This window comes from Podarcis liolepis (genome assembly GCF_965112155.1).
Source record: "Podarcis liolepis genome assembly, chromosome: 3".
Taxonomy (NCBI): domain Eukaryota; kingdom Metazoa; phylum Chordata; class Lepidosauria; order Squamata; family Lacertidae; genus Podarcis; species Podarcis liolepis.
Genome location: NC_139557.1, coordinates 99,348,922 through 99,371,754, shown reverse-complemented (window position 1 = coordinate 99,371,754; position 22,833 = coordinate 99,348,922). Strand labels below are relative to the sequence as shown.

The 22,833-nt window shown below is 42.1% G+C and overlaps 1 protein-coding gene across 7 annotated transcripts in view; it reads left to right on the top strand.

Moving 5' to 3' along the window:
* Positions 1-22,833, top strand: part of HHAT (hedgehog acyltransferase) — a 569,735-nt gene that overhangs the window by 89,709 nt on the left and 457,193 nt on the right. The gene's annotated exons all lie outside the window — the stretch shown is intronic.

The window sequence follows — 22,833 nt, the reverse complement described above, 5'->3', positions numbered from 1 at the left end:
ATGATGAATAGGGCTGTCATTCAATTTAAGAAACCTTTCCCCCCCAGTTAATCATATTAGTTTTACAACACATAAGAGTTTTACAACACAGGACTTCCGGGTTAGTGCCTCCGGCAATGGCGGATTTCCTCTGATCGGGAGGAATCCGCTCCGTGGAAATCAGGGTCTGGACCGCCACGGCGAGGCAGAGACCCACTAAAAAGCACAGGCGGGAGAAGCCTGTGGACGTGGGATTCGGCTGGCACCTTTTGCGCCTCCCCTACTCGCGGGGAAACCTGGTTTCGGGGATCCGGAGAGATGTGGGGTGAGCGGCGCGGTGCTTCGCATCGACTGCTTCTTTCACATGGAGTGAAGCCGCATTGCTGTTGCCGGAGAGCGCTGACTTTTTCCTGTGGACAATTGGACTCTAAACAACTACCCGTGAGTAGAACGAAAAATTGGATCTCTAAACATCTTAATTTGGCACCGAAACGGGAAGGTTTCAAACAGGAAGTCCGCCTTCCTCTTTTGTAAATAGATTGAAGCAAATACGTTGCAAGCTAAAGCCTGGAAAGCCTTTTGTAAAGGATTAAATCTCCATCGGTTAAAATTACTAACCCCCCCCCTTGGAAGCAGGAGAAGAGGGGGGGAATTTTAGATCACCTAAGCCTGCAGGAGAGAGAGTGAAGAAAGAAATTACCACCGTTTTGAACCTGGGAACGGACTGCCAGTAAGATCGATGTTTTGGGAAAGTTCATTGACTGTGAATAAAATGTATGTTGACAGATAGTTAAATAAGGGATATTTTGTTTCCATTGTTTCCTTTTGCACTTAAAAAGGAGCAAAAAAGTAACTGAAAATCAAAACTAACTTTGTTGCTGGATCTGTGCTTAAAAGGATGGATACAAATATAAATTGTTTCCCCTAGAGGGAGCTTTTGAAACTGTTGCAGGAGTGGAGCTGGGGAATTTTCCAGCTGCAGAGATTAAAGACTGTGAGAATCAGAGATTGACCTTGGACAAGAATGTTGACAGAAGAAGCCTTAGTGATTGCATTTTGCAAGACAAGTGCTTTATTGGAACAGCTTCATGAGAAGACGGATGTGATGATTATTAAAATTGACAATTTGGGACAAAAAATGACTGATTTGGGACAAAAAGTGAATACCTATACAGAAACTACTCAGGAATTGATTCAGGAATCTGTTTTGACATGGCAAGCTGTGGAGAAGACGAAGGAGAAAGTTGTTGTTGAACCTGAAGTAATTCAAGTGGAGAGAGCCCCGGCCTTACAGAGGCAATTTGATGAACATAAGCTGTTGCCTTTTACGATTGAATCTAGAGAAAGCCAGATTTGGTGGGATGTAGCCCCGCTTGGATTGGAGAAGGAAAGTTGGATAGATCCCCTTATGCAGGGATGTTCTGGCTTTTGGGATCTGGACTTGGGTCAGGGGGAGATTGGAGTTGTGGGGGCCTTTAGCTTTGGAGGGACTCTGAAACACGCTCTGAAATATCTTTTGGACTTTAGTTCTGACTATGGAGAATGGGCTGACCTGTCGAGAAGGAATAAAGACATTGTTAGGTTGGAGTTTCCCCGAGAACTACTCCACAGTGCCAAAGGAAGGAAATTAAGAACAAGATCAGCAGAAGATAAAGTAAAGTGCATGTATAAATATGAAGAAGATCTGCAGAAGGGACATGGAAAAGAGTTAAGAGCCTCGGACAGAAGATCACCAGGTTGATGGACCATATGGAATTGATAGAAAGGACTGACAGAATCCGAGACCAGGGAGAAGAGACGGTGGAAGAAGATTGGGAAAAAAGTTTTGAAAAAGGTACTTAAATGTACTTTCCTTAAAAAACCAGAGGCCTTTCTCTTGGGCATTGTCGGCCAATTGGTGTCAAAGAAGGACAGAACTTTTTTCATGTATGCTACAACAGCAGCAAGAATACTCATCGCAAAGTACTGGAAGACACAAGATCTACCCACCTTGGAAGAATGGCAGATGAAAGTGATGGACTATATGACACTGGCGGAGATGACTGGCAGAATCCGTGATCAGGGAAAAGAGACGGCGGAAGAAGAATGGAGAAAATTTAAAAGTTACCTTAAGGACTACTATAAACTTGATGAATGTTAGTATGTTGAGGTTTTTAAGAAAAAAGGGATACAGTGATATAAGATCAGATTATAGAAAAGACTAAGACGACAGAAGTTGGAAAGGAATATTTAGAAGTTGTTAAAAAATTATGGACATGGGGATGCAGAAAGGGGGGGTATGGGGGAGTCCCGGAAAAGAGGTTTATGAAAAAATGTTATGAAACTATATGTGTTTGTATGTCTTTTTAAGTGTTTGTTTGTCTTTGAAAAAATTCTGTAAAATCAATAAAAAATTTATTAAAAAAAGAGGAAAAAAAAAAAAAGAAGATCACCAGGTTGATGGACCATATGGAATTGATAGAAAGGACTGACAGAATCTGAGACCAGGGAGAAGAGACGGTGGAAGAAGATTGGGAAAAAAGTTTTTTTAAAAAAAAATTATTTAGAGAAATATTGCAAAATTAATGAGTGTTAGAAAAATGTTGGAATGAAATTATACGGCTTTAGTAGAAATGTTATAAGGAGTTAAGTATAAATAAGTTTTAGGGTTTTAATTGTAAGATAAGGTTAAAATAAATTAAGATAATTAAATGACAGAAAACAGTGAAAGATGGAAAGGATTTGCTGAAATAATTAATAACTAGAACACAAAAAGGGAGGTGCGAGGAGGTCGATGAAACAAGTTAATGAAAGATAAAGATATGGAAATATTGGATGTGTTTTTAATTGTTTTTGCTTTTGTTTTTGTTTTGATGTATTGTGTCTTTTGTTTCTTTTTATATGTACTGTAATGTATTGATTTGTACTGTTTACTTTTTCTCTTTCTTTTTTACTTCTTTCTGTAATTCTTAAACTTTTAATAAATATTATTTTTTTAAAAAAGAAAGAGTTTTGCAACACAATCCTCTACACATTTCTTCACGTGGAAGCAATTCCCGTTGTGTTCTGTGGACCTTATTCCCTTGAAAATGTGTTTGGGATTGTAGTCTTAGTCAATTCCTTGATTCATGAATTGTATTCAGTGGTGGATTTGAGCTAGCAGAAAGCTCACACAAGGTGGGGAACCTGATTCTTGCCTCGCACTCCACCCCACTGCAGCTCCCCCGCATGGTCCTGAGAACAGGATGAGATGTGGCACTGGAGAGCTAGAGAATCTAGTTGGGTTGTCAAGAAGTAGGTCCTCTATCTTCCTTGAGAGGAAGAGTTTCCCTATCAATTTTTAGGTATCTCTTCACCCCCCACAAATGAGGCAGTCGTCACCCCTGGCACCTGCCGCTATCCCCTCACCCGTTGCCTAGGGTAGCCTTCTTGCTCCTTAATAGAGTTAGCTGACCATGTGCTTAGGCCAAAGATCCGTTTCTACAGCTCAGTCCAGGTAATTTTCAAGACCAACCCATTTTAGAGCAGAAATCATGTGCACCCAGGAGTCAGGCAGCAGCTACTTTGAAATAAAGGCCTTCGATATTGCTATTCAGCTTGTGCTCTTTTATTGCAAACCTCTCCATTATATTTTCTTATGGTTGGCCTCCAGGACATATAATATGTTTGAGTGTAGGGCTTCTCTCTTAGTGATTGCAAAGACCTCCTGACGAACAGAGTCCTCAAAAGGGCAGAGCTCCTCAGTTTCTCAGTTCTCTTGCTGTCGATGAGAAGGCCAAGGCAGGATAAAGGAAGGGGGACCAAAAAATAAATAAAATGAACTTGAGTTAGGGGATATATTTTATTATTGGAGCAACTTTTGTTCGTGGAAAACCAGCTTTTTGTTAGATGTTGCAGTTTTACAATTTCTTAGCATCAAGTCACATCTTATTGTTACGGTCAATGGCCAACATTAAGAAAGCAAGAGGGAAATAAAAAGAAAGCACATAGAACACTCTATCCAAATGTCCAAATAATTTCTTAGGTTATCTGAAGCCCAGAGGGAGGCACATTGCATCACTTCATTCCTGTGAGGGGTTTTTTTGGAGAACTTTCCTAATACTCTCCCTGTATAAAGAAAAGATTGTGGGTGATATCCAGTGTCAGTAATACACATTGATTTCATTGGGTCTGTTTTGTGTGTAACTGATGTTGGCTCACACCCTAAGTTCTCCCAAATGAAACATTAGATTATTCCTTTAATGTTTACCTGTAGATTTCGTAGGCTAAATTCCCAGAGAAGAAACTCAATTAAAGCTTTGACCTATAATATAATGTGATCCTTGTGGTCCCTTCCAACGCTATGATTCTGTGAAATAGCTGTATTTATCTGTGGGCAGCTGTATATGGAGAGAGAGAGTTGCATCTTTTTTTCTTGGGATTGGTGCACTTTCTCTTAACTTCCTCCCCACTTTCTCCGTTGATGCCAGGTACCACATTTCCAGTGGTTGCCCAAAAAACCTATCCATCTCAGGGATAAGGCCCATTTTTGCTTCGTACTATGATGGCCCCAAAGCAAAGTTTGAATTCTAATGTTTCAAAACTCTTTACTCTGGTAGCATTTGCACTCACCCTCTCAAACAGCAATAATTGACCCCGGCAGCAGCTTCAGCCATCAAATACTTTATTTTGGCAGATGCTTATAAATAGAAGTAATTTATTCCCCGGTGTGTTGGCAGTGTTCAACTCCAGACCTTCCCTGATCTTTGGAGGTAATGGATTCCCACTAGGATTGCTTTGCAACAAGGCATGTTCTGGGGGTAATAGGGATGGTTTGAATGCAGAGCACACTGTGATAATTGTAGCCAAGAGAAGCAGGTACTCTCAAGATAAAGGAAAGGACCCCTGGACGATTAAGTCCAGTCAAAGGCAACACTGGGGTGTGGTGCTCATCTCGCTTTTCAGGCCAAGGGAGCCGGCATTTTTCCACAGACAGCTTTCCAGGTCATGTGGCCCGCATGACTAAACTGCTTCTGGTGCAACGGGACACCATGATGGAAGCCAGAGCGCACAGAACGCCAGTTGTTGTTGTTGTTTGAATTTATATACAGTGGTACCTATTTATCTACTTGCACTGGTGTGCTTTTGAACTGCTAGGTTGGCAGAAGCTGGGACAGAGCAACAGCAGCTCACTCCATTGTGCGGATTTGAACCGTCAACCTTCCGATCGGCAAGCCCAAGAGGCTCAGTTGTTCAGACCACAGCACCACCCACATGCCCTCTAAAATAATGCATCAGCCTAAGAACAAAATGAGAGGCAGAATGTGTTGTGTCACCAATAATCAAGTCCCAATTAATAAATCAATATACAGATTAATTGCCATAGTGCCTTCTTGAACTTCTTTCCTCCCCTCTCTTAAATAGATCAAAGTGGACTTTACAATCTACAGTCCACCAGAGACTAGTGTAGAACTATAACCCTTGCCAAGTTAATATCAAGAAGGATATTGTCTCCATGTAATTCTTAGAGATGAGATAAGCTGTCAGTGTTCTGTGATCCGGAAGGTCACTGCTTGTAACTCGTGTTGCCAGCTCCTTAATTGACACTGTTCCTGTACTTTAACATCAGGCTGACATACCAACATTTCACAGCTGTAGCTTTTCCTCCCAGTAAGATAAAGCAGTTGGGGGGGGGGAGAGAATCATCTGTCTAATTTTTACATGTTTCAAGCACCTCTGCTTGCATTCTCACTCTTGTCAGCTATAGAAAGGCTCTCATGCCTGGGTTTACAGTGCTTTGGCTTTCCAAAGCCAGCCGGGGAAGCAATATTTGCTTTTAGTCTTCGGGATCATCATATTTACAGAATCTGAGAAGTGGAAGGGAATTATAAAGCTGATGCCCTGAGGCAAGATATATATACCTCAAAGTGTTTCTAACAGATCCCCATACAGATTTTGCTTGAAAAAAGCTCCATGGGTGGAAATTCCATATCCCCTTTTAGCAGTTTTGTTCCACTGCTGAGCCGTGCTTGCCATTAGACATTCACCCATCTGGCATCTAGCTATAAATCTGCCTTCTTTAAATTTCTAACCATCATCATCATCATCGTTTTATTTCCCTTTTTCCCTGTTGAGACTCAAGGCGGCTTACATATAAACATGAGAACTGCTAAAAACATAGAAAAAGAACTATAATTAAAAATCATTAAACGTTGTTAGAGCTAACAACTATGTACATATATAAAATCTATTAAAACCATAGAAATAATCACAATAAGAATATCATGGCACCAGCCCTTTCATTCAAAGCAGTCCCCAAAATCCTATGTGGGAGCAAAAAAGTCTTCACCTGCTGGCAGAATGACAACAAGGAGGGAGCCAGTCAGATTCCTCTAGGGAGGAAGTTCCAAACTTTAGGAGCAGCCACCGAGAAGGTCTTACCATTACCATTCTTTACAATACTAATCTTGTAATAATGGCTCATATCACCAGTAATTGCACAGACCTCTGTCAATTTGCTCTCTCGTGACTTCATTTGCGTGCCTAACACATTTGTTCTGTTGCGCAGAGAACCATCAACAAACTTTTCCCTACTAAACTCTGGAGCCTTAATTACCATCAACTCCTGGATCCAGTTGGGCTTATCTGTCAAATGGCATAGCTAATTTGTGCAACTAATCTGTCTGGGTGTCTGGCTGTCTGTCTCCCTCTGTGTTCCCGTTCTTTCCAGTTGCTGTCTCTGCTGTTTTGATGTTGTGTCAGTTTTGCAGAAGGTGATATCTGTTGAAAACAAAGAACTCACATCTACCTGTGTGCCATTTTCCTATCATTTTGCTCATATTTCTTGCCCTTTAATATTTTACATTTATTATACCTTCTATTTTGGACTTTGAAAAACACGAAAGGTGACAGGAAAGTGGGTGTTTGCGGAGTTTGGGCATAATTTATTAGCCAGGATTTGTCACTGCTTTGAATCATCAAATACTTTTTGCTCTACGATCCAAATGTCTCAAGATGCTAAGGTAGCAAAAGGGAGTGGCAGTGAGATCACAACCTGCTCTAAAAGCAGATTGTACCAGCTGTGCAACACTTATTTAAATTAATTTTAACCACACCTTTCAATGAAATCCTTTAAGGGCAGCATAGCTTACAATTATTATTATTATTATTATTTACAAAAATACAATAAGAAATTACTGACCAACAGTGCACCAACAGTTAAAACAATTATTATTATTATTATTTACAAAATACAATAAGAAATTACCGACCAACAGTGCACCAACAGTTAAAACAGTAACACATCTGTAAGAGCCATTCAAAACACGTAACACGTCAATAACACTACTAACCACCTAGAAAATCAAATCCCACCCATCTTCCCCAGCCCACAATCTTCACAAGCCACATCCCTCACAACCTGACTTTGTGCCCTCCTTGGGAAGTTTTGCCCTTGAATCCCGACAATGGTAGCCTGGGTGGAAGATAAAGAGGAGTGTATGAGTGTGAATAAACTAGTCTATAGTATAGAAGCATTTTTATTTTATTTTATTTTATTGATTACTCTATTCACTTCTGCCCATTTCCCCCAGAAGGGACAATGTCTCTCATGCTAGAAAGCGTTCTCCACCTTGATGTAAAACAACTGTTTGGCTTACTGGTGGAAGCATTATTTTCATGGGCAGGATGGGGGCGGGGAGCCTGGAGGAGAAGGAAGCAAAATTTGGCAGAGAGGAACTGGAGAGTGGGGTGGGGTGGCTTGGGCACACTTGTGGGCCTCACTGCAGGCCTTTGAGGGGTGCATGCATCTGGCAGGTTGTGGGTTACTCACATGCACTAGTGCTTGCCGGACAGTTTGGAGGTCCTTCAAATCTAAGGGTCCCCCCCCCCTTTTAGATTCTCATTTGAGAAACAGTAATAGCTGTCATTTCTCTGGCAAAAACACTGCAGATCTAGGAGACAGAGTGTGGGGTGAGAGAATGCAATGAGGTTTTGAAAAGAGCAGAGTTTGCACTTGCATAGGCTGAGCTTTCACCTATTCAGCAGAACAAAAGCCACAGCTAAGCTCCTGTCCAATTACACTTACATATCCAATATTGAGCCAAGGCTATCTTCTTCTTCTTTTTTACACAATCAGTTAGCAAGATGAGTTTTTTGTGCAGAGCCTTAAGGGCATATTCATGAAGGTAATTCCAGAAGGAATTAATATGGCAAATTGTTAAAGATACATAGGATAAGGTTCATTCCTCGGTTGCACTTGTTCATCATTAAAGTAAGAAAAATAAGGCGAAGTTGTCATGACCCCAGAGCTCAGCAGCGATCAGGACACAAATTCAAAGGCTGCACAAGCAGTGGCTAAGGAGTCTGACCAAGTATCCAACTCTGAGCCTGATGCTAGTGACCAGGGGGCCGCTAAATCCAAGGCCGGTGGGCAGGAGCTCCCGGGACAAGATTCCACAGCACCAAACCCATGGAGTCTGAATCCTTGGAGGCAGCTTCCCTTCAAGAGGAGTGCTCATCAGCAGTCAAAAGGATTGGCCTTTTAAGGACCTCAGTTCTCACAAAGGGGTTGGAGCCTAGGAGACGTGGACAGGAGACAGAGATCCAAAAGGTCACAGTAAATTTCTAGCCTTTGTTGGAGCAAGTTGCTCACTTGGAGCTCTCCATGGTCCTGAAACTCCTAACCTGCCTTGACACCTTGCCCTGTTAGCTTCCAGAACAGAATGGTATTTTCTGAAAGTTCTCAGTTTTTTGTTTTTTTAAAAATGATATTTATTAATTTTCGAACAGTTTCAACAAAACACTACAAACAAACAAAAAGGGAAAAAAAGAACAATACAAATACAATACAAAAACACTACGTACAAAACAAAACAAAAACAAACAAAAACAATTTAAAAACACCTCAAACATTTTCAATATCTTATCTTTCATTCGCCTATTTCCATTGACCTCCTCACACCTCCCTTTTTGTATTCTACTTCTATTAATTGTTTCAGCAATTCCTTTCCGTCTTCCTCTGTTTTCTATCCTATAATTATCTTAACACATTCTTGCCTTATTTTTTCCTTTAATTTTCTATTAATCTATTTATACTTAATTGCTTATAACATTTCTACTAAAGCCATATAACTTCATTCCAACATTCTTCTAACATTCATTAATTTTACAATATTTCTATAAATAGTCTTTAAACTTTTTCCAGTCTTCTTCCCCCGACTCTTCTCCCTGGTCTCGGATCTTGCCAGTCATTTCCGCCAATTCCATATAGTCCATCAACTTCATCTGCCATTATCCAACACTTCAGTGCTTTCAAGAAGCAGCCATTCTCTCAGCCAGCAAAAAGCAGATGGTTTACAACAAAGTTTAGGGGTCTGGCAGGGCAAGTCCACTTCCTTCTTTGGCATCCGTCAATATCTTAAATTTTACTCGAGGCTTCCTGCCCTGCCAAACAAATCTAGAGACGTCCCTCTGCCACCTCCTGAAACAATCCATCCCATCCAAAGCTTGCAATGTTTGAAACAAAAGCAACATCCCCGACAACACAGCAATCCTCATCCCCACCACAGCAACTCGGCCCAACAATAACAACTTCAGATTTGTCCATGTTTCCAAATCCCCCTTCTCTTCAATCCAACGTCCTTCACAGTTATCCTTGAATAAATTCACATTTCTGGCGGTCATACTAACCCCCAAATACCTTTCTTTCTCAACCAATGTTAGTCCTGTCTCCTCCTGAAACTCTGTCAAGCTTTCCTTTTCCTCAGGTAGGGCTCTGATCTTCAAATTCATCTGTTTCTCTTTGAGTTCAATCATAACAAATGTCAGCTTATGTTCATCAAGTTGTCCTTGTATGGATGGGACTCTCTCTCTCCAGTTGTATTGTTTTACATTCAGCAGCAATGGTTTTCTCCTTGACTTCATCCACATTTTGCCATATCACAGTAGATTCCTGTATCAATTTCTGGATGGTTTCTGTATTGGTATTCACCTTTTGTCCCAGATTATTTAAACTTTCTACAATTAAGTCTATTTTAATATTTGCAGCATCCACTTTCACATTTATCACGTCTGTTTTCATGTGAAGCTGTTCCAGCAAATCGTTTATTTTCACTAATACGACCGCTAAGGCCTCTTCTGTCAACATTCCGTCTGTTTTTTCCTTTCCATTTGCCATAACACTTATGAGATTCAAGGTCAATCCCAGAGTCTCACAATTTTTTATCTTGCAGCTGGAAATTCCCCTAGCCCAGCTCCTGTAGAGCAACCAATTTCAAAAGCTTCCACTAGGGGAAAACAGTTTCTATTTGTATTAGTCAGTACTGTCCTCTTTTAAACAATGTTCCAATAATCCAAAGTTAGTTTCAGTTTTCAGTTACTTTTACTCCTTTTTTTAAAAAAAAAGCAGCCAGAGACAGTAGAAACAATGTATTCTCTTGTTTAGCTACCTGTCAATGAACGTTCTAAACGCTGTCAATGAACATTCCAAAAGACATCGATCCTGCTAGCAGCCCGTTTCCAGGGTCTGAGCGGCGGTATTTTAACTCTCTTGACTCTCTCCTACAGGCATATTAAGTCCACCACTTCCCCCCCTCTTCTCCTGTCTCCAAGGGGGGGGGTTAGTTCTTTGCCGATGGAGATTTAGTCTTTTTACAAAAGGCTTTCCAAGACTTCAGCTTGCAAGCTCATTGCTTTAGCTTATTTACAAAAGGGGAGGCGGACTTCTTGTATTGAACCTCCCCGTTTCGATGCCAAATTAAACGTTTAAAAATCCAATTCTCCCACTTCAGCGCTACTCACGGGTAATTACTTTAGAGTCAAATTCTCCACAGGAAAAAGTTCTCTCCGGCAACAGCTATGCGGCTTCGTTCCGTGGAAGAAGCAGACGATTCGAAGCACCGCACCGCTCACTCCACGTCACTCCGGATCCCCGAAACCGGGTTTCCCTGAGAGTAGGGGAGGCGCAAAAGGTGCCCGCCGAATCCCACATTCACAGGCTTCTCCCGCCTGTGATTTTTATGGGTCTCCAACTTCGCCGTGGCGGTACAGACCCAAAATCCCACGGGGCAAATTCCTCCCGATCAGAGGAATTCCGCCATTGCCGGAGGCACCAACCCGGAAGTTCCTCAGTTCTTGGTTAAATGTAACCCACTGTGTTCGACAAGGTTTATTCCTAGGTAGGAGTGTGGTCTTATCTGATGCATCAAAATGCTGCTATTGAGGTCAGAGTAAACTGGAGTGGGGTGAAACTCTCAGGATCACAGGACTTTTGTGTCCCCTTTACAGTGTGCAGCAGCACCAGCCATGCACAACTGGAAGTTACAGCTTTCTTTTTTTGTATGGAAGAGGCAAAGGTGTCATTCACATGAGAAATGAGCAGAGACATATCCCAAATTCACAAATACATCCAGATGCCAATAAAGATACATTCAAGGAAAAGGTTCTGCTATGCTTAATTTAAAGCCAAACGAGTTTACATAGTGAAATTGATTAGACAATCGTATATATTTATCTGCATCTTCTATCACATTATTTTAGTGTGTAATTCAGGTCGCCTCACCTCAAAAAGGATATTGTAGCATTGGAAAAGTTTCAGAAAAATGCAACCAAAATAATAAAGGGGCTAGAGCGTTCGTGCGCGCGCACCCACCCACCCACCCACCCACCACTTCAGTCAAGAAAAGTTGTTGCAAATGACACGTCGTAGTTTATAGAAAAGGTTAGGAAGAGGTGACATGTTAGAAGTTCATAACTATGCATAGCATGGAGGAAGCGGATGGATGAAAGTGTCAGGAGTTCAGCCTACACTTGAGTAGGACCCTGGCAGAGACACATGCCCGACTGGCATGTTCCCTCCCTCCCTCCTGGTCATTCATTCGGGAGCTTCAAAAGCTTTCTTCTGCCCAAACGTCACAGCGACTGATGCCAACCGACACCGGCACACTTAGGGATCCACAGAGTTTGCGCATCTTGCGTGAAAGACCACAGCAACTCCGCATTTTGGCTAATCTACTTTATTTACATATAAACACACACAGAGCACTGCAACATGGCTCCCTCCCTCTCCAGCATCAGACAGCAAAGAGAAAAAGGACAAAGGACAATAGTCCCACTTCATGGAACACAGTAACAAACATCCTGTCTCCGTCACTTCCCACTCTGTGGAATCAAAACATATACCATCATGTGAAAGACAAAAATCCCATGACTGCAATCATGGAGCAGGAATTCTAACAGAAAGTCCCTCCCCTCATATAACACTGGAACTTGTGGACATAGTTGAACTATGGAGCTCACTCCTATAGGAGGCAGTGGTGGGTCGCTTTAAAAGAGGGATAGATAAGATAGTTCAGTCAGGAAAAGCATGACTCTTAATCACAGGGTTGTGGGTTTGAGCCCCACGTTGGGCCAAGAGATTCCTGCGTTGAAAGGGTTTGGACACTTGTGGTCCTTTTCAACTCTAAAATTATATGATGCAAAGACAAATTTGTGGAAGCCAAGGCTACCAGGGGCTACTAGTCACTGGGGCAGTTAGTGGGAATCACAGGTGGGCAGAATGCTGTTGCCCCCAGGTCCTGCTTGCAGGTTTCCCACAGGCACCTGGCTGGTTACTGAAAGGATACTGGACTAAATGCTCTGTTGGCCCAACCCAACAGACTTCTCTTACTTTCTCAGCACTCAAAGTCTTTCTCTTTGTTTTGATGCCTTTCTCTCAACAGCACAGGAGCTGGATCTGACAGCAATATAATTAATAGGTATTATTTTACAAACAGTCTAAGGTGTTCTTACACTGGAGCAAATCCTGGATGTGAGTAGTCTGCATTCCATCCAGATGGTCAGATCTTAAGCAGTAAATCCTCCTCGACGGCAGTCATTCATCTTGCTTCTTACTAAAAGCACCACTTCAGCAAGGGATGGAGACAGAGAGTCTCTCAAATGTGTGCGGACATTTGTTTCCATCATCACATTACTGTCTTGTCAACTTAACTTCAAGCTCACTCATCTACTATATTATGTGGTTAGCTTTAAATCAATAACAGAAAATGTAGTAGAAGAGATTTTCTTATTTAGTAGGTAATTTGTTTATGGTAACGTACATGCTTCAAGTTTAAATAAAACGTGGATATGACTTTGGTGACCAAAGGTGGATCCTAGAGAAAATGCTAATAAGTTAAAACAAGTCATTTGACAAAAGGCAAGTCTGTTATTTGATCTGCAGTCAAAGGTCTCCAGAGCTGCAGTTTCATCACTTTCTAGAATGTAGTGAAACAAGTACAGTGGTACCTCGGGTTACAGACGCTTCAGGTTACAGACTCCGCTAATCCAGAAATAGTACCTTGGGTTAAGAACTTTGCTTCAGGATGAGAACAGAAATTGTGCAGTGGCAGCGGGAGGCCCCATTAGCTCAGGTTAAGAACGGGCCTCCGGAACGAATTAAGTTCTTAACCAGAGGTACCACTGTAGTGTGCAATTAAGAGGACCTTGGCCCCCTACTTGGCTCCAGGTTTCTAACTATTTTAATTTCATTGCGTATATGTTCTCATTTTGCTAAACACTGCAAACTATAGACTCTCACAATCGTTTGTAAAATAACATCATCAACAAGAACAATCCACTCTTCACCCAAAGGCCCCAGGATACAACTATTCACAATCCAAATCAAAAAAATTAAGCGATAAGATTAAAACAGCATAAAACACTGCTAGTGTGATGGCATTTCCCCCCTCTCCTTCTCCCTGTGCCTCCTGAATATATTCTAGGGCTTCCTCCAGTCTTCCAAAGCAGATTTGGGAGTGGAGGAGGGAAAATCCTATTGTACTAGTGATAATCCTTGCACTAATGGGATGAGTTAGTTGGAAAACCCCCTGAGATATAACTAAAACCAGCAGTAGTGAGAGAAAGTCAAATGCCCAATAAACCTCATCCCTCTAATCCTCTTCATTTGCCAACAAAAGAACACCAAGGATACTGGTGAAACACCACCTCAGAGGGGAGGGCCTCACAAAGGTGAGAGGTCATTGTAGAGAGAGTCCACCCATGGGCCCCTGACTTAGAATTGCATTAGGCATGGAAACCACCAGCAGAACTTCCCCTGCAGATCTTTATTAAATTGCATAAAGGTAAGTAAAAATATGTATTCTGTATTTTTTGTTAACCTGTGCACAAAGTGTAGCTGTTATAACCAGTGGCAGCATGGGTCAGTGCATTTGGCTGTTAATCAGAAGGTCGGTGATTCGAGCCCACCCAGGGACGGGTGTGGGCAGGATTTCTGCATTGCAAAAGGTTGGACTGAAAGACCCTCCGTGTCCCTTCCCATTCTACAATTCTATGATCAGGGCCTTTCTACAGACAGAACTCACCGGCACTCAGTTCCAGCACCTCTCAAGTGGGCACCATTGCCATTACAGTGGAACCTTGGTTTTTGAGTGTCTCAGAAGCCGAATATTTCGGTTTTCAAACACCGAAAACATGGGAGTAATTACATCTGTTTTCAAACGCTTTTCAGGTGTCGAATGGCTTCCAGGGAGTTTTTTTCTTTTTTCTCCATTGACATTGCCAACCATTCTTTGTGCCTCGTTTCAGAAGTCGAACCGTCTTCCAGAACGGATTACGTTTGACAACCAAGGTATAAGAGAACAAAGGAGGCATTCATAGTGAGTTCCGGCGCCTCTTTTTCTAGAAAAATAGCACTTTATATGATTAGATATAAAGATCTTTCCTTCACTCTTTTGACCTGTTTGTGACAGGGAAGAGCCTTTTCAGCTGAAATGCTTATTCCACAAATGGAATCTTATTGCCGTTCCTACATCAGAGGCCTGTCAGGCAAATAGAGGTTAAAAACCTCTAAATGCTTCCCTCCTAGTTGATGGTGGCTCTTTCAACATTTAATGGCTATTTATTGTGGTTACTTGTAGATGACTCCTGTAAGTTCCTTATTGGGTGCCCTGCCCTATCTTAGATTTGTGTCTAAGCTCAAGCATAGTATAGTATGTGTCAGAAATACTCAAAATAGATCCATTGAAATCAGTGCAAATAAGTTACTCATGTCTACTTATCTGCTCTGAGTTTGACTTAGTCAGATACAACCCCTAATCTTCTTAGCTAATAAAAGGGATATTTACGGTACATGGTTGTCACTGCAGGATGTGCTGTGCTTGGCCCACAGTCACACTGGCTAGGTATATCAGTCTGTCATATATTACCAAAAGGGTACTGAAAGCTACATAGCATACCCAGCTTATTCCTCTTTAGCTGTTTCCCAGGCAGCAAGTATTCTGGGTCAAAAACGCCACCACCTGATAGCTAGTTCCAGTGAATTGTCTCTGAAGTAAAACCTGGTCCAGTGGCGGATTTAGGAGAGCCCTACCAGTTCGCCAGTAATGGGTGCTGAGCTGAGAGAGGGGCCACAACAATAATGTACACTAAATTTTGTTTCTGCACAGGGCGCCACTGAAATTTGAAAGTCCACCACTGCCTCGCTTAAAGCCACTTGCACAACCAGCCTTTCTCTTCTCTTTCTGTTTTAGTCACCTATAACCTTCAATATGGGATGCGGGTGGTGCTGTGGGTTAAACCACAGAGCCTAGGACTTGCCAATCAGAAGGTCAGCAGTTCGAATCCCTGCGATGGGGTGAGCTCCCGTTGCTCGGTCCCTGCTCCTGCCAACCTAGCAGTTCGAAAGTACGTCAAAGTGCAAGTAAATAAATAGCTACCACTCCCGCAGGAAGGTAAACGGCGTTTCCGTGCGCTGCTCTGGTTCGCCAGAAGCAGCTTAGTCATGCTGGCCACATGACCCAGAAGCTGTACGCCGGCTCCCTCGGCCAATAAAGCGAGATGAGCGCCGCAACCCCAGAGTCAGCCACGACTGGACCTAATGGTCAGGGGTCCCTTTACCTTTACCTTTTTAATCTTCAATATGGCTTCTCCAGAGGGTTAGAAGGCCCTTCCAACCAGCATGATATATGTTACACAGGACAGTACAGTGGTACCTCAGGTTACATACGCTTCAGGTTACATACACTTCAGGTTACAGACTCCGCTAACCCAGAAATATTGCTTCAGGTTAATAACTTTGCTTCAGGATGAGAACAGAAATTGTGCTCCGGTGGCGTGGCAGCAGCAGGAGGCCCCATTAGCTAAAGTGGTGCTTCAGGTTAAGAACAGTTTCAGGTTAAGTACGGACTTCCGGAACGAATTAAGTACCACTGTAGTGCATGGGAGCAAATACTCAAAGGGTGCACCAGCCAAGCACTGTTCCATGGAGGGTCCCTCTGTCTGATTTGGGGCAATGCTCCAAATTGCAGCTCAGTTCAACATGGTGCACACCAATCAGAAGTGGGGCCCTAATCCTCTGGAGAGGTTTTCTGGTGGTTGCAGGGAGAGGAGGGAGAGAAAGACAGTGGTTTTTCAAAGCTGCCTTCTGCTTTCCCAAGCTTTAGATGCACCCCCCTGGCTTGTCTGAGAAATGCACTAACCCAATCTGCTCGCTTTGCTTTTGAAGAAATTCTTTTGGCAACTAAAGACAAATGCCTTGACTTGAGTCATGTGCAACGTTTTCATCAGTCAACAAAAGAAATGAAGATTACAAGATGGTTACCTTGTAAAGTTGGATAGAAATGTATTTGGGAACTGCCCACTTAAAGGAGGTGGTACCTATAACCCAGTTACGCTTGACATTTTCATTGGACACGGCATAGAAAACATGCTTTGACATATTTGCAGGTGGGGGGAAAATGTGTGGAATTACTCGCTCGAAACATCAATACCAGTATAAATGTTTCTGTTGATATCTGCCCCAGCGTTGAACAATTTTCAAAGTTAAAATGCCACTCCCCCCCTTTCCTGTTTTCTATTTTACCATCTAACCTTCCAGTCTATCTGCAGTATTACTTGTAAATCTTCAAAGCTTTTACTCTTCCACCTTAAAAGATCATCTTCCTTGTGTTTTCAATATAAGGTTCTTTTGTTTTGCCCTTTAGGATGTCATGATTCCTTTTTACTCCTTGAAATGGCCTGCATTTCCTTTCCCTGTATCCATTAGCTTGAGCCCCTAGAAATGAAGATTAAGAGGATATAGGTCCACAGGAGAACATTTTTCAGTCTGGTTTGGAGACTCATCTCAGTGTTTATAAAAGAGTTTTTCTGTCTGTCTTCATTCATATATATATATATATATATATATATATATATATATATATATACTCAAACATGAATTTTTAAGCCAAATAACAACTCAACAATTGATTTAATCAACAATTAAATCTCATTTAAAAATATGGAAAAACAGCACAGCAGCATATAACATAACTAGCAGCTTCGTTCAGAACCTTAAACCCTGAGTTTCCTGTACAGTACAAATAGGGTGACTGAATCAGAAATATCTTTGTTAAGTTCCAGTGGTTTATTTATTCGGGTAACTTACAAATCACTCTTCATTAAAATCAATCTCAGACATTACCCCTACACTTAACACTCTGGTTTGGATTCCTTGTGCAAACATGAAGCTCCTAATACTTGCCATATGAATAACAGCCTGCTCATGATGCATGTTCCTGTCTCTTTTGATTCGCAAATGAAAATTTGAAGCTTTTGCCTACATTCTCCGTGGCTGCTCAGCTGCTTAAGCCCAGCCCAAGGTTTGCATACATAGATAATTTTATTTGTATGCCACCTTTCCATAGTTTGAACCATGTTTGTCCCAAAAGTCGTCATAAGCAGTAAACAAAACATCAAAATATACACAGCCAATTTGGACAACTTCCACACCAATCATTATAAGAGCTAAAATAAAGATGCAAAAATCAATAACACTTTCACAACAACAGCAGCAGCAGCAACAACAACAACCCAAACAGCACTTCAGCCCAAGAATCTCCTCTGCAGCTTCAGCTTTTTGTAGCTGGAGTCAGTCAGGGCCCTGCCCTCCCAGACTAGGTGGAAAAAGCTTGTGGTTCAAACATTAGAAACCCTGAGCAGATTCCAGCAGACATCTTCCTTTTATGGCTTAAAGTTATTTGGAGGGTCCATATGGGGCATAATTCAGTGGTGGACCACATGCTTAGTGTGTGGAGGGTCCCAGATCCAAGCCCTGGCATCTCCAGTTAAGTCAGAGTACACTCAAGGAATGTTCCCAGTGTGTGTGTCTGCTCTCGAAAAGGCTGGCCTAGAATCCCTGCTCTACGATCCCTATGTGGATTTCATTCATTGACTTTATCTGGAAATGGTTGAGGTTTCTGTAAACTTTAAAACTCTGTTGGTAAATGTATACGGAGGTAATACTTAAGCCTAGTGTTATGGTGTTTCCCTCTGCTTCTCAACATTGCCCATCTTTAAGGACGCTCCAGTTCTTCTGTCGGTCTGGTCTCTGGGCCATTGACTTCAGTTTGTTGGACACATTCCAGTGACTTGGGTAGGCGCAATAGGATCCCTGCATGTTGAATTATTCAATAGCTTCTTTATAACTTTGCTGAGGCAGAAAAAAGGCACTATCTTAATTAAATGTTCTATCGCTGCATTTTATTTCTCACCAATAATTTCTTTTCCTGCTTTTTGCAGCAAAAAGCTTTTTTGAAGGAAAGTAGGTGGGGGGGCGGGACTATGCAAACACTTAACAAAAGTTTGTCTAGTTTCTGTGTTCTGTAGTTGCAGGATGCATTTCATACAGGGAAAACACAGAAGCTGTGTTCAGAAATTACACCAGGGCTGCTTTTTTCCATGCCATGTTATATGGGTTCCCACATTGCTCAACAATGTTACTGTATTGGATTTACCACATGGCCTGATTGCATGAGGCCGGTCATAATAATAATAATAATAATAATAATAATAATAGTAGTAGTAATAATAATAATAAAAATAATAATTTTATTATTTATACCCCACACATCTGGCTGGGTTTCCCCAGCCACTCTGGGCGGCTCCCAACAGAACACTAAAAACAGAATAAAACTTCAAACATTGAAAACTTCCCTAAACAGGGCTGCCTTCAGATGTCTTCTAAAAGTCAGATCTGATAGGAGGGCATTCCACAGGGCGGGCGCCACTACCGAGAAGGCCCTCTGTCTGGTTCCCTGTAACCTCACTTCTCGCAATGAGGGAACCGCCAGAAGGCCCTTAGCGCTGGACCTCAGTGTCCAGGCTGAATGATAGGGGTGGAGACTCTCCTTCAGGTATACTTCAACATGGTGGCTCCAAATGTTTCCCTCTCCACTTTTGCAGCTAGTATCACTGACGATAATGGTGACAGAGCTTTGGAACAAAGAAAAGTGAATGAAAGTTGAGGTCCGAATACATTCCTAAACTGAAGTGCAGAACTAGTATGGCCAAGATCACTGCAGGTGCAAACAATCTTTTTAAATACTCAAATGCTTTGCAGGCAAATCTCAGTCCGCCCCAGAGGGTTTGCTCTCATCCCCCTGAAGACCAAAATGAAGGAGGCACTGAACCATCTGGCAAAACCCTGCTGCACTCTGCCAGGGTGCAAAGGAAGATATGAAACTTCCTTGCACTTAGTCAGATCGCTGACCCAGATAGTTCCTTCTTTCTTCAGCAGTGATGGTTAACTGCAACTCCAACTCCCATCAGTCACAGAAAGCATAGCCAGTGGTTAGGGCTGATGGTAAAAGGGTAAAGGTAAAGGGACCCCTGACCATTAGGTCCAGTCGCGGACGACTCTGGGGTTGCAGCGCTCATCTCACTTTACTGGCTGAGGGAGCCGGCGTACAGCTTCCGGGTCATGTGGCCAGCATGACTAAACTGCTTCTGGCGAACCAGAGCAGCGCACGGAAATGCCGTTTACCTTCCCGCCGGAGCGGTACCTATTTATCTACTTGCACTTTGTGCTTTCGAACTGCTATGTTGGCAGGAGCAGGGACCGAGCAACAGGAGCTCACACCGTCGCTGGGATTTGAACCGCCAACCTTCTGATCGGCAGTCCCTAGTTGTAGTCTAACAACATCTGGAGGACACCACATTGGCAACCTACAAAGCGGGCTGATCCTTCATGGCCTTAGCTGGAGAAGCTGGGGATTAAGCCAAGCCTGGGATAACCAACCTTTTTGGAGCCTCAGGCACAGTTGCAAACTGCTGTCGACACAACACACACACTGCAACTTATTCCATTGGCTACAGTATAATGCTTCTTTCAAGTATCATTTCAGCAGCATTAGGGAGAGGACCTTGTGGTCCCCAAGGCAGGTATCTATGGACTTGGGTGCACTGATAGTTGTCTAAGCCATGTGTCAGTGATCTGGGAATAGGATGCCAGTTCTACAACAGCAAGATACATATATAAGCTCAGGGCGACCCAAAAGCTTGGTGGAACAGAAATTACTAGATGCTGGTGAGCCAATAAAGAGAGGCCCAGGTGAGCCTCTAAGCATGGGTGCCATAATGAAAAAGGCTCTGTCATACATCCCAGCTAGCTGAACCTCTGATCACAGGCAGGACACAGAGCATGGCCTTTGATGAGGCACAGTGGGCAGTCAGGTTCTTGAGGATGAAGGTGACCCTTTCAGTCGCCTGGTCCCAAACAGTTGTCTTCTTTGAAGGCGAAGGAACACAGAGTTGTGCCTTGAAAATTACATATAAAAGTTTCCATTTCCCAAGTGATTTTTGCAAATGCATGCCTTATGTGAGAACCAGTATAGACACAAATGCATGTACACATAGGGAGTCAGCTTAAAAAAGCATTAGGTCTAGTTACAATTAAGTAATCCTGTCTCATGATAGCAGATTTCTTAGTGGATTAATATGGATGTCAGATATTGAGGTCAAAAGAAAGAAAGAAGGATGAACTAACAGGCACAGCCCGGATACAATAATGTGAGATTTCCCTCTATGCTTGATCACAAGAGATAAAACACTTTGCTGTCTTATTGCCTTCAAATTATTCCTTACATCTTTGCATAGCATCTTGCAAGGGTTTACACAGGTTTAAACCAATTCACTTGATGGGCTGAAGGAGAAGAAAAATCCATTCCATTTAAGCAGCTGTGATTTCTCTGTAGAGCACACAGGAAAAGAAAGCAGCCGAAAACAACCTTATTTTCGTCACGGAAAAAAGTAGACGTGGCTCTGAATTCATACAAAGGACACTGAGCAAAAAGGTGTCAACTTTATCACCCCTTCCTGCATCACAAATCTACTATAAGCCACAATTTTTAAAGCTCCTTCTTTTTTTATTTTTGAAAAGGACTTTGAAACAATGGAGTTATGTGCTTAGACTTAGAAGAACTTGGCTTGAGGCCAGTACCATCTTCACAGTGGTTGGGTTTTTTAAAGCATCAAACACGGGTCATAAAAATGAACATCCAACTTAATGCAAAACCATCTGTGCATTTGAAACGTGGGGAATGTTTGCACATCACCTGATGGATCCCAGAGTGGATCTGAACACTGGGTGGGGGGGGTGGATTCTAACCCATTTTATTGCATGGAAGAGCAGCTGCTCATTAGGAAGCATGCATTACTTAGTTCCAGTTTCTTTTCTCTCTCTCTCTCTCTCTCTCTCTCTCTCTCTCTCTCACACACACACACACACACACACACACACACACAGCAATCATCTTTGAAGTGTATTACTTTGAAGATATCTGTTTTTGTAATCAGTACCACATTATTGGGTTTTCTTTCCCTTCACACCCTTAATTAAATTGCACTTCGTTGATTAAATGTGTCTAACTGGTGTCAGAAGAAAGTCTGAGAAAGCACTGAAGGAAGTGTTTTCAAATCGTTGTCTAACATTCTGAAGCGGCACAAAAGGCCCTGCCCACCCTTTTGCAGTCTAAACAGAATACTTCTGTGTTTAGACTGTAAAATGTTGGACAGGGCCTTTTCTGCCGCTTCAGAATGTTAGACAAGGATTTCTGATGTTATCTTTCTGATCTTCAGGCTGTGAGACCCATTGCCCACAGAGCCAAAACAGCACCATGCAGGCACAAGAGTATTAAGAGCGGGGGTCGCCAGCTTTTTTGGACATGTGGACACATTGCAAATTTCCAAGAGTGCTGGGGGTTCCAGTGACAAAATAGCTGCTATGTAGGGCACGGCAGAACACAAGATGGCTGCCATGGGGAGTGTGATATTACTCAAAATCAGAGAGACAGCAATTTCACACTTACCATAGGAGGTCATTTATTGCCTGCTGTTCCCGGTTGTGGGGATCACACAATAATGATTTTATATACACACCCACATCCACACACTGCATCTAATGGCAACAGGGAGCATTCCTAAGTACCATGGAAAATATACAAGATGGCCACACGACACTCAATCTCATTTCACAGAAATTGCCTAGAAATTACTTGCACATTTTGCCCCATAACTCAGAGTCTGGGGCACCTGCCTGGGGGCACCAGTGTGGGTGTCATGGAGCCTGCATGATGGAATTCTTGTCTGGAATTCAGTTATTTCAGAAAAAAAAATAACACATAAGTTACAGATTTCTAAGGGAGAGGAAGATCCTGATCATTTTTATTCAGTATGATGGGATTATATTTCATATAGTTTGGTTTCAGATTTACAGGTATTTCCCCTACGTTTTCTAGAGAAATATGGTTGTCATGGTTTTAGAAAGGTTGTTATTATTTAATAAATTTAGGTTTTCTATGCCATTGCCTTTAGTTGAATATATCATTGAATTTTTATATTCTTATTTTTTTAAAAAATAATTTTATTAATATTGTATCATTACACTTTGTAGCCAAGATCGTTACACATCAAACAAGCTTGCTTGTCAGGAAGAAAGAAAACAAGTAGTGAGGGAAAGAAGAAAATAAAATAAAAATGACATGTGAAGAGAAAAGGGGGAGCATATTAAAAAAACATAAACCCAGCCCACAAAAAACTTTAAAATGCGGTGAATAGATTAAAAGGATAAATATCACCATTTAG